Source organism: Eubalaena glacialis, chromosome Y (assembly GCF_028564815.1).
Source record: "Eubalaena glacialis isolate mEubGla1 chromosome Y, mEubGla1.1.hap2.+ XY, whole genome shotgun sequence".
Classification (NCBI taxonomy): domain Eukaryota; kingdom Metazoa; phylum Chordata; class Mammalia; order Artiodactyla; family Balaenidae; genus Eubalaena; species Eubalaena glacialis.
This window is the reverse complement of record NC_083737.1, coordinates 2,339,830-2,352,741: the sequence shown is the minus strand read 5'-3', so window position 1 is coordinate 2,352,741 and position 12,912 is coordinate 2,339,830. Positions and strand designations below refer to the sequence as shown.

Here is a 12,912-nt window from a genome sequence, read left to right as displayed (position 1 = left end):
GCTCTGGACGCAGGCAGAGTCAGCCCCCTCTTAATGCAAGTCCCCAAGGCAACTCTATGGTTTCACAACTGATGCCCTACATACAATTTCATAACTTGCAATATTTTCACCTAACTCTACGTCTTGTCCATTTTCCCGCATCATGGATCATTATTTGAAAATATAACTTCCAACTTTTACCTATGACATCCTAACACAAAACAAGCCTATGATTCATTTAACCATTCCTTCTGGGGGGTCTTTTGGCCTTTCCCAGTTTTTCCCCAATATAAATAGCGCTCAGTGAATATTCCTGACAATAACTCTTTGCCTACCTCTCTGTATATTTCCTTTGGTTCCATTTAGAATTATAATGAGCAGATTGTAGAGTTTGCACATTTTCCTCCTTACGCTGTGCTGAGTACTTCTTCAGGTATGAGCTCTTCCTGTGGATGAGCTCTTACATGAAACGCAACATTGGAGAGGCCGTGCAATTGCTCCAGTGCTTCTGGAGCTTCAACGGGTAGTAAACCATGGGGATCTTGCTAAAAGTCAGACTGTGACTCAGGAGGTCTGGGGAGGCGCCGGCGGGTCTACATTTCTGACAAGGGGAGGAAATCCTACACATCACGAATGAGGAAGAAGAAATGAATTACTGGTTATGTTGAGTACACAGGAAATACTGGGTTGATTTTCCTACCAAACCGGGGGGAAATAAATACAGAGTCACGTTTATTCTCTAAGACTTTTCCAGTCTCCCTCTGTTTCTTCAGTATGTATGATGCTTGAGGCCAGGCATTTAAATTCTCCTCTATTTCTCTACCCACAATGGAAGCGGGGAAACACACTCTGTCTCCTTCCCGGAAGCCGCTCAGAATTAGCAGAGGAGCGATGCTCCGTGTGGGGAAAGCACTTTGTAACCGCAGAGCACAGCGCAACGTGTGACGTGTTTTTATAACTACATTCACTGCTTTGAAAAGTTCCCTCCCAGAGGTGCCCCAATGGAAATATCCTCATTTGCTCTGAGCTGACACTTTCATAAGCCTGACCTACGTGGTTTTATTTGCTCTGAATTCGTAAGCGGCGGCTCTTCACATGTGCCTATTTTGGTGGCTGTTTGAGCACACTCCGTACATAGCTGGCTGTCAGTTCACCTCAGATTTTGTAAATGGCACATTTCTGGCTTTATTTCCCATTTCTCAAAAAAAAAAAAAAAAAGGGGGCCACGGATAAGGACATGCATCATTTTTCTATGACCGTATTTGGTTTGGGGTCCCCCCAAAAGTGTGTATTGCCTGTATTCTCATTTTTATACAATTTTACTCTCTCACTGGTTTATATGATCGACAAGCACAAATAAGAAAAAGGATGGGGAAAAAACAGCCAAGTAATGAGCCCTACACACCTGGGGAGCCTCATATGGGAATATGTGAACTCTATAGAGTTGAGTCAGTGTGGAAAGCTCTTCTTTTCTTGATGGTGTGACATAAAATGTAGAAATATCTTAAGTGTAAGTACCCTTCCCAGTCTGTGAAATCAAAAACCCAAATCAAGCTCCTGGCACAATGAACATTAAAAAATATCCCAGGTATGAGAAGTAACTCACAGTTCCGCGGCAAACTTCTCTGATAACAAAAATATGAATAATGTCTTCCCCTCTCTCTTTTTGCCCCCTGACCTAGAGCGTTACGAGGAAAAGCTGATGTTCTTCGTTAACCCTTCGTGTTTTTGATGTCCCCTCCTGTCTATGCCCTTGACACAGTGTTTCCACTGTACTCATCTTGATGGAGGTTTCCTTTGGGGGAAGAGGGAGCAGAGAAACACACCAAGAAAACAGAAAGCACAAAGATACAGTAACGTGCTGGGTAACATACTTGATGCTGCAGTTTCCTTTCTACACCTTCAGAGCAGGTTCCCTACTTAATGGAAACTCTCAGACCAAAGCGAAAGTAGGTAACAGGGTCCATTTTCACCAGCGGCTGTAAAAAGCCTCGGCTTTCCTTCGAAACGAGGAACATTTCTAGACCCGGAGAGGGGCAGTAAGCAATAAGGATGGGCTATAGCTCCGGAAGACACGCATCCCCCATGCCACGAACAACACTTCTCCCAGTAAAGAGGCGTTTTGAAAAGACTATTCTGAAGCCCAGAAGAGAAGCTTTCAGGGTGTTGTAATGAGCCAAAACGAAAAGGCAGGCAGGGCGCTGTGAGAAACAGAGCCGCTTATCGGAGCAGGGCGATCATCTGTCGTTCCGCTCTCTTTTCTCCCTGAAATTCTGGCTCTCCCCAGAGTGTCGAAGCTGCTGGGACTTGCTAAGTGGGCAGCCTTGAAAGGTAAGGCTGAAAACGCCCTTCATCGGCCGGCCACAGGACGCCTGCCTCGCGACTAGGATGTAGGTGAACCCCCAGGAGAAAGAGGGATGCAGATCTACCTGGGACCTTGGTCCAGGACTCAAGGCTCAGCCCGTTGCCTTGATTTCGGTAGGCGAGCCCTGTCCGCGTTCCCCTGTGCATCTCCGGGGGACTCAGGGCTCGCCCGGAGGGACGTGACGTGTGATTCGGAAGCGTCTGCTCGCCTAAGTGTCAGGAGCCGGGAGCAGAGAATCATTTGCATCCGTCCTGCTGGAGGCGGCCCTCCCAGAGCGAGCAGCCCTCGGCTCGGGAGGCTTCCGAGCTGGCTGGCGGGGGACCCCCGCTTGGTTTTAAACTCAGAGGGGTGGGGGGAGAGGACTGAAAAAAAAAAAAATGAAGCCAATTTCCAACAGAGCTGACAAAGGCAGGGTTAAGAGAAAACGGTGGTGTTTGCTTCCAAGCGGGGAGAGCGTGCCGGCTACAGCCGTGATCTCACGTTAGTTACTGGGTACCGGCTGCAGCCTGAGAAAGCCGCATCTGTACGCAGACGCCGGGGGTCGTCCGCGCCGATGGAGGGTGTGGGAGCGCCAGGCACAAAATGGATTAGGTCTTGGAATGCCAAGCTGGAAAACCCACTGGAACCAGAGCGCGGCACGCCGGCCCCGGCAGGATGCAGACACACTAGGCGCCCGCAGAGCGCGCTTGGGGCCGCCGCTCGTGACCCGCCAGTTTCAGGCACGGCGCTGGGAAGGGCAGAGCAGGGCCAGGGGAGCGCGGCCGCCCAACAGCAGGCTCTTTCCGGACGCCCGCCGCGGTTCGCAGCCCCCTCTGCCAGCCCACCTGCCACGCTCTGCAGCCGCCTTTCTGCGGGACTCGGGCACTGATTCTTCACCCTCCTTGTGAATGCTGGGAATGTCAGCCATTCCGAGCACGCTACACAGGGCGACGTGTGCTCTCCGCGGGCAGAAAAGCAGAGGCCCACTGTGCTCGGAGAGCAAGGGCACGGGCGCACTCGGGCGAAGGCAAAGGGCTCTCAGGACGTTCCCGCCCCGCCCTAGGGGTCGGCCTGGCAAAGACTCAAGGGGCCCCAGGGCAGGGAGTGCACTGCTGAGAACGGGGTGCGGGAGGCGCCAGGGGCTGGGAAGGGCTACTGGGGTCCGACACACGGTGATGGCGGGGAGTGGGGGGCGCAGGTCTGCATCACATCTCGCAGCCTCCGGTGGCTGCCGGGCAGGTGGCCTCCAGCACCCTCCACTGCGGCTCACTCGCGTCCCCTTTCTCACACTGCCCACCAGCACATCGGCTCAGATCCCAAGCATTTCAGCTGCCCCTGGACCAGTCTGGGCGCCACGTGGCTGACATTCGCTTCCCCACCCAAGGCAAGGAAGGCGGCATCGCAGTGCTGCCCTGACATTAAGGGAAAGAAAATTCGCTACCCTAATATTCTGCGGTACGTTCTCGTATTTGTGGGACTCACTGGATTAATGGTGACAAATGAATCCAACCAAGTGTCTCATCTTAGAAGGATGGGCTAGATGGCTAAATGTGTGGGTACACACACACACACACACACACACACACACACACAGCACCAAGAACAACAGCAACAACGAAAATCCAACCAGGAGAGAGGGAACACTTAAAACATTATCCATTGGGAGGAAATATCCATTCATCAAGCTTCAAACACACAAATCCCACTAGCAGGGAAGGAAGCATTATCACAGGACCTGCTGGAGAAAGAGCAGTCATTCATCAAACTTTCACGGGCCCGGCGTGGCAACAGGTCCAGATGATACCCATTTGGCTTTGAGACACACATCTCTAACCAAGAGGCTGATTGCAGGGCCCTGTTTTATGATCATTCTGACGTGACTTGGTGCCGTGTGGTGGTTTCCTGGGGTGACCCCGAATGCAACATTCCCCACACGCTCTTGTTTCCAATTTGGACAGAGGAAGGTATTGACACGTGAGCAAAGAAGGGAAGGTTCCTGCCGTTCCGAGCCTTCTCGAGGTTAAAAGTTAGGTGACTGAGATGCCTGCCCGATTCCTGATGAGGCCTTTGCATTTGTTGCAGGAATAGAAACTACATGTCTTAAACTCCCCAGATGTCTTTCTCCAGGGTGTGAGTTTCATAATCCTCTCTATCTCCTTTGCCTCCATTATAGAGTCCCAGGGGAGTTAATTCCTCTAGGGAACTGGTTCTCAAGTGGGGGGTATTTAGTAAGTCTGGGGGGATTTTTGGTTTCACCATGGCTGGAGGTTGGGGGATTGCTACTGGCACCTAGTGCAGAGGCCAGGGCTGCTGCTAAACATCTTACAGTGTGCAAAGGACAGCACGTCCGCAACAAAGAATCACCTGGCCCCAAATGTTACCATGTCAAATTCTATTCTAGGGTGGTTACAGATGGATACCAGGACAGGTTGAGTGCTACCTGAAATAAAAGTACCTGGACCTGACAAACCACTAAGCAGCATGTGGGATCTTAGTTCTCCGACTAGGGATCAAACCTGTGCCCCCTGCAGTGGAAGCATGGAGTTCTAACCACTGGACGGCCAGGGAAGTCCCAGGAAGGTCCTTTCTGCAAGTGGCTTATTTGTCCTTATGTGCCGTACAAGCTTTGTGGAGCCCATAAAACCACACCAGGTCTGCACCACCTAAGAGAAACCTTGGGCTCTACAGAGTGTTACAAATGTGCACGTAAGTCCTGGGAACACAGGTGTATCAGATGTTGCCAGGTCCATGCCAGGCAGGGAATTTCCCGTGCCCGACCCCTTCCCCCTTTTCCTCTGTGCAACCCTGCCTGGAATACTACAACTCCATCCTTGGGCACCAGGCACACTTTTAAACACATGGTAGATTTCTGAGCATATGTGGTAATGGTCTCTGCCCTAGGACTGGCCTTTGCCTGGTGCCCCATCTTCTAAAACACAAGAGCCGGTCTAGGAGCCCATGAACAGCAGCCTGGCCATCTTTAAAAGTATCATTGGAAAGAACCATAATTAATAAATGTTCTCGGTATTATTGTAACTGAGCAGGACCCTATGGGGCCTTCCCGAGACAGACTTCCACCCCCCATGTCGTCCACCTGCCTCTTGTCTACAGAAAAACTTTCGTCAAAGAATAAATTTAATCAGAGAAGAGAGAAAATGCAGAAGCAAAGGAAAACAGTCAAAGAGGACAAAATAATAATAGTTTAGCCATTAAACAAAGTCAAAGACCCTTAGCTCCTCCTCAAGGGCTGCAGATCATATTCTGAGCCACGTCCTGTGAACTGTTTTGTAGATACTGAAACCCCCGCCAGGTGGGAGAAGTGAGCTACATGATGACCAGACTGTAGCCATGACATAGGCTGCCACAACTCTGAGAACTGGTGTCAAGGAAATGGGAACAAACTGATCCTGGAGCTGAAGACTAACTGTACGTAAAACAATCAAGATGACGCTGGTCAGACCACCGCAGGACCAATTTCAAGATGACGGTCAGAGCTGACCGTACCACTTCTGCATGGGGCCCCCTGCCTCCCCCTGAGCACCCCTGAAACTCCCCTTTAAAAGCTCTTGCCCACTGATCAGCAGGGGGGAGTTGGCTTTTGGACATGAGTCTGCCTTCTCCCCACGTTGCCGGTCTCCAGAATAGAGCCAACTTTCCTTTCCCGCCAACACTTGTCTCTCGAGTACGGGCTTTGAAGCAGCAGCAAGCAGCCAGACCTGAGTTTAGTCATATTTTATGGAATGAGGTTATCCAGCATTTTCAAAATACGAGATTCGGTTGGTTCACCAGGAAATGTGAGTTTACCTTATCAGAATTAGATGATTTCTCATGATGTCTCCCCTGCTAAAAAGCATATGTGCATCTCTTCCAAAAAGAGCCGACCCGGGCCCCAGAGAGATCACCAGCCCATCCCCACACTCAGCAGGTCGGGAGAAGAGGAATTCAGTGAGTTCTGGACTCCCCAGGCCCGGAATTAGTGCAGGCTTCCGAACCACCAGGCAGTCATTTGGCAATGGAGGTGGGTGGTGATATTTTCCATTAGTGAACACTTAAGCCATGAATGAGTTTCTTATTTATGGAACATTAGAGATAACTGCAGTTTTCCATTTAGGATTCAGGAGTGGATTGTGTCTATTTTTAGGCAATTTAGGTGCCCTCAGGCAGACGTTTTGCAAATGCATTCACATAATCACCTTCGAGCAACTAGATCCTGTGTACTTAGGGCCCTTCCAATCATGGCTTTCTATATACTTCTTATCTTCAGGCGAGGCGTGCATATGTCATTTGTGTATTAGGCTGCTTCTCCCCAAGGTTGCAAGTATTGGATTATACAAACAGACATCGGTCCCCAAAGGCAGGGCTGACATCCTGGAATTAGATTCTGTTCCTGGGCCACTTCAGGAAAACCATGTACTAGACCTGAGAGGATGGAGAGTCTAAGGAAAGGGGACCACTTCCACACCATCAGTACCATTAGCAGTCTGATCCCAAAGGGGAAGGAATCACCTGTTCTCTTTAGTTGTCCTACAAATTCTTCCTGTTCCATCTTTAGATGGAGTCTGACTTCAGAAAGTTATTTCCTCATCAACAATAATACAGACTTGCCTCCTGGTGGGCTGTCAAAGTCCTACTTGATGCATTTTCTGTCCCCACGCTGTCCCAGTTACCCTGACTTCTGGGAACAACGTTTATGTCAGGTCAGTGCTTCATGTCTGCAAAGCACAGAGGAAAATGAGCTGAGCATGCCACCTGGGTGCACATGCCTCTCGTGTCTGACAATACCAGGAGTATCAGAGAACATCTTTGTGAGTCCACACCATGTAGAGATGCAAGGATGGGTGAGACGCACAGACACAGAGTCAGGGAAAAAATTAAAGGCAAGACTCAGAGGCACAACTGTAATCCAGGGCAATGGTTTCACCGAGTCTTCCGCAGACACTCACCAGGGCCCCAGGTCTCTTAAATGTCACTGTTGGTGGCAATCATGTAACATATAATGCACGACATTATATTTTACATGATTGCCACCAACTATGACATTTAAGCCCCCTCTCAGAGACGCATGCCATGGCGACGACCGTCCTTTCTTCCACCAATTTGCACGTTTTATCAGAGAGTAATTCATTACTTCTGGTTTGATCTGAGTCAACTGGTGATAACTCAGAAGGGTTTTTCCTCTTACAGTCACTATTACCTAATTTTAGAGGCAGTCTTTTCCCCATAGGTACCTGCTTAAATTCGTAAATCAAACAATGCTGCATTACCTGTGGTTTTATTTTGCTTCTAAGATTCCTCCATTCTGCAAATGCTTTACATATGGGTAAGAAAATGCATTAGCTAATTTCCTTCCTACCCAGAGATGCATTTCCAAGGGATTTTCCATTTAGATATTTGAACCTTCCTATTCAAATCATATTTTCTTTTCTAATGTTTTTCATTTTCATATAAATCGACATGTCTTGCACCTTCATTGCATTATCGCCCAGGATGGTGTTCCCATCTTACACACAGCTCGTAGGTCGGATACGTCTTCCCATGGAACCGTAATCATTAGGTAACTTGACTGTCAAAAAAATTTCACTTTCATTCCTTAATGTTGCCAACCTGAGTTTTAAGTTAGTTTTCCCTCATTTTATTAACTTGGAACAAGAAATGATCAATATGTCAAACGTTTGCATCTCAATATGGTTCCATCACTCCTTCCTCTTCCCGCCCCTACCAGCAAAGAAAAAATCCCAGCAACTTTGTAAGGAAGATGTTTTCTAGGTAGCGACAAAACGGCAGCAGCGTCTATGATAAACAGATGTGGGTCTACAGCCAGGCATCCGTATGGCTCTGCTTTCTTACCCACCGTACACATCTCTCTTTCAAGTTAATGGGACTCTTTCTCTTCCACTCCCATCACACGGAACCGGACATGCCTGGTTCACTTTCCTCTGGGGATGTCCAGGTTCTTTCTCTAGAAATCTCATCCCTCCTTTAAGGTCTCAACCAGATCCAACCACCTCCATGAATACGCAGTGCCCTGTCCCCTCCTTTTCTAAAACCCTGTAACATTTATGGCACAGGTGACTAGTTGCATCAACTCAAGGCCGTTTCACTTTTCAATGCCTTCTTCAATAACTCTTTATTAATCATCTACTATGTGCCCAACAAAACGCTTGGCCCCTGGGACATGGCAGTAGAAGAGACATGCTCAGGGCCTCGGTCTTGGAGTTTAAGAAACTTGATGCAGAAACAGACATTCAGCGGAGAAACATACAAGGCACTTATTTATTAATAGCATGATTCCCACGTCAAGAATAGTACATCTGTACAAGACACACTATAAGAAGCTGCATGGCTTCTCTGAGTGAAATTCCCAGCAGATGCTCGAAAGAAAGAAAAGAGAAAGAAAGAAGGGAAGAACTAAATGAAAGAAACAAAAGGAAAAAGAATAAGACACGGTCTGGGTGAATACTTCCTCTTACTGTGTACAGACTCTGATTCCTTTTGTCTGAAACAGCACCCACCTTCCTGGGGAGTCCTGCTGTCAGAAGACTTAGCTCTGATTTTAAATATTTCAAACATTCTTTGCCACTTCGAGTGCCTGCATCTATAGCCTTCCAAGCAGGACAGAAGTGTGCACTCTTCTGGACACCAGATTAAAGCATCCAATCCACTAAACGCTGGGCATCCCTCACCTGCCCACCTGTGCACCTTTACTGCTGCTTTTTTCTGGAGCCTGCATTCAATCACATCCATCTTATTGCTGGGACTTGTTCCTCAGCATCTTAGAAAACATTCTACCACCACCTCCTACATCTTGTTAAGTCAACAGAAACCTGTTATATTCCTTTTAAAACCCATGTTTTTCTCAACTTCCTCCTCTGTCCTGTGATGGGGGACACTTCCAACAGACTCTCTATTTCCATCCCATCCCATCTCTCTCTCTCTCATGGATTCACACTGCAAGATGACAACAATGGTCCATCACCATGTCACTGGTCAATTTTTGTTCAGTTTACCTGGTTTATGTGACTTCCTCTCAGTAGACAGAGCTCAGAAATGATTTGGTGGCTGCTCGAGTATCCATGCTTGAATCCACCAACATGTCGTCAGAATCTTGAATAGCCTAAAACGAAATGCAACGTGAATTATGACAAGAGAACGTACAACTCCTTGCTCTGGCCTCAAACGAACATGTGGCCTTTCGACCTTGGGTTGGTGTCTAGATATAAATTGAAGCATCTCCGTGTCTCATACTGGTAGCTGTGAGCGTTGGCACAGATCACCTAGCAAAATGCATTGCTGGGCAAACTCTTTATTTAGGTAGAGAGCTGGGGAAGAAACAAAGTATGTCTCATGGTTAGAGAGAATGTCTCCATTTCATGATCTGTTATTGTCATATTCGGTTTTGCTTTTTGTGCTGTGGAATATTATTATTTTCTAAGATACCATGGAATTAGCTCTGAATCCAATCCAAATGATGCAGTTGAAGGGGAGCAGAACATGCCACCCCAAGATGTGACTGTAGGGGTTCAGGACATGTCACCCCAAGATGTGAGTGTAGGGGTTCAGGTGTGGTGCCCCCAAAATGTACCTGTAGGGGGTCAGGACGTGTCACCCCAAGATGTGAGTGTAGGGGTTCATGTGTGGTGCCCCCAAATGTATCTGTAGGGGGTCAGGACATGTCACCCCAAGATGTGAGTATAGGGGTTCAGGTGTGGTGCCCCAAAATGTACCTGTAGGGGGTCAGGACGTGCCATCCCAAAATACGCCACTTTGGTATATTGATGATTTTGAGCTGTAGGCACTTGGAAAACAGCAAATGCAGGGAGAGGCTTTCTCTAAACCCCCCTTTATCTCCTAAAGACAGATCCTCCCAAAGGAACCCAGATGTCATCAGTCCCCTCATGGGAGTGTCATCAACCTGGCAGGCTTGACTCCCATCACGGGACAGGAGTCTAGAGACATAGTCACGTACGTCTGCAGCATAGAGAGGAGAGATGCAGACACTGAGGTGTGGTCCACACCACACCCAGACACATTTTGTCACAAACAGTCTCCCCTCCCATCCATCCTTCTAAGGCCCCATCATCTCTCCTAAAACCCATTTACTCTCCCCAAAGATGCTCATGTCCCACCTCACCTTCCCCAAAAGCTGCCTGGGGGAGTGCCCATTTGCCCCTGGGTGTCCCCCATGTGGACACGAGCTAGGCAGGAAACGAACTTCTATGTGTTTCTCTCTCATTAAGCTGTCTTTTATTACAGGGGTCTCAGAAGAGAACTCAGAAGGGTGGAGGGAAAATTATTTTTCCTCTGCTACACAATCCTTCATGTAACTGTAGGTAATTATTTTTCCCTGAAACTCTTTTACACAATTTTCTCATGTTTATAATAACCTGAGAGCAAGACTTGGAACATTATTTCTTACTTGCCGAGAATGGAACAGTATGATCATTAATGACTTTCTTCTCACAAATAATTTTCTTTGATACTTGAACTTATTATATACTTATTGGTCAATTGTTTGCTCTCATTTTAATCATTGGACTCAAGCAGATTTTCTGTAGTTATTGCCAAAAGCTTGGGAAAAGTTACATTTATAAATCTTGAAGCGGACTAATGTTTTTTACACTTTGGCCACTATGATTTTGTTCCTAAAGCTTGTGCTTACGAGAAAAAAAAAAAACTACTTTATATGTAGCCTAAAATTTTACTTCTCCTACTTCATAGGAAAAGAATTAAACCTCCATTCCACAAATATTCAGTGAGCACCAAGTCTGTGTTCTAAGCGCTGGGGAGAGGGCAGGACAGATAAAGTTGCTCTTATGAAGCCTAGTCACTATAGTAGGAGCAAACAACAAACAAACAAATAGATACATGAACAAAATAATTTATATTACGTGCTGTTTAGTGTGAGAGGGAGTGTACCACATAGAAATGGAATGAGTCACACGGGTGAGGAGACTAAGAATGATGCTAAGTTGGCAGATAGAGAAACACTTCTGGACAAGTGGTCAGGGAAGGTTTCCCTGGAGAGAGGACACCTAAACTCTCTTCATGAGGAGAGGTACCAGGTGGAAGCAGAGCCTGGGGAAGGCGGTCTTGTTTGTCAACAGAAAAGAAGAAAGGATGGTAAGGTCGGAGGCTACTGAGCAAGGGAGGTAGAAAGGCAGCCGGCTCAAGAGGTGGGCAGGGTAGGGGGGGCCACTCGGAGCCCTGGGGTCTTGGGAACGAGCTTGCATCGTGTACGGGGTGGAATGAGAGGCTACTGGAGGGTTCGCCCAAATCACTCGGTCTGCAGGGTGAACACACTGTGGCAGGGAAAGCACAGCTGGAAGCGAGACACAGATGAGCCCAGCAAGGCTGAGCAATCAAGGATGTAGTTTTATGTCCATGTCATCCTACCCGTTCTTCTCGTCTGCATCACTGCTGTGAAGGACTACCCCCTAGAGAAAAGGCCGCTTGCTGCTTAGATGCCCACTTGGACTGTGGCCAGGCTGGACAGTAGAGATTGTTATGAGTAATATCAGACAAATTAATAGAGAATGATGGAGTTGGGAAGCCTTAAACCCCAGAAACATCAGTACTGGTTAGAAAGAAAGTGAAATTGGCCGGTTGGACACCATGTGACCCCAGTGTGCATATACCTTCTCTCCTTCCCCTGACCTGCTTCTATCTACTGCACTCCCTGCTAGCATCCGTACCCTCCACTGCCTCACCAGGAACTTGGGGGCTTGACCAGCATCGAATGAAAAAAGTATGAAATATGAGGTTATGAGTCACAGCAGGGAAGAACCTAGCTGCTAGAGGACATGTTTCTTCCTCTGTAGAAGCTGGCTTAAAGAGCATATTTATATTCATATAGGATTGACATCATTTTATTTCTCCCTGTTCTTCAGCTGGAGTCCTTTGTTAAGAACGGTGAAGGATCTGAGATGTTAGTGTGGTTCCATTCCAACAAGCCAGCCTACCAGAGCTTCACAGATGATGGCAGAAGACAAGAGACTCCTGGGTCAGAGGCAAAAGACTGTCTGTTCTCACAGTGACAGCAGGAAGCAGAGTAGCAGCGTTTGTGCTGGTCCCCACAGGAAACATGAAGAGGGCTGGGTGATGCCTGCACACACAGTGCATTGTGTGACGGGAGAGGGACCCTGTGCTTAGGGAACGTGATAATACGCCAGAACACTGATAATAGGCCGTACACCTGTCTGATTGTAACAATAGAGGAAGACATTGTCTTTATTAAATGGGGAGTGTAATAAGCAATAAATAAAGCAAGCCTGCCATTTGCTTTAGAGGAAGACCCTGTCTATCTTCCAAAGCTGTTAGCTATACAAACATCTGAGCAGGACCCTGTGGGGCTCCTGGGCACAAAAGCCTTTTCCTGTCCCCCATTTCTTATTTGCAGGATAAAGGTTTCAGCCTCCTAGATCTCCCTGAGTTCCAAAGGGCAGATTCAAACAGTTACTAATCAGGGAAGGGAGGGGATGCAGAAACAAGAGAGGAGCAGTCAAGACACAATAGCACAGCCTTGGGGCAGGGTGCTGGTTCCTCCTCAAGGAATACATGTAACAGTATCTTTGAGTTCTTCTGCAGGAACT

General features: G+C 47.7%; 1 long non-coding RNA gene across 1 annotated transcript in view; it reads right to left on the bottom strand.

Annotated features, from left to right (window-relative positions):
* LOC133082906 (uncharacterized) overlaps positions 1 to 12,912 on the bottom strand; it is a 220,469-nt gene that overhangs the window by 76,198 nt on the left and 131,359 nt on the right. Inside the window, exon 3 of the long non-coding RNA XR_009699079.1 lies at positions 9,331 to 9,437. This is a non-coding gene — a long non-coding RNA (uncharacterized LOC133082906). The remainder of the gene's footprint in view (positions 1 to 9,330; positions 9,438 to 12,912) is intronic.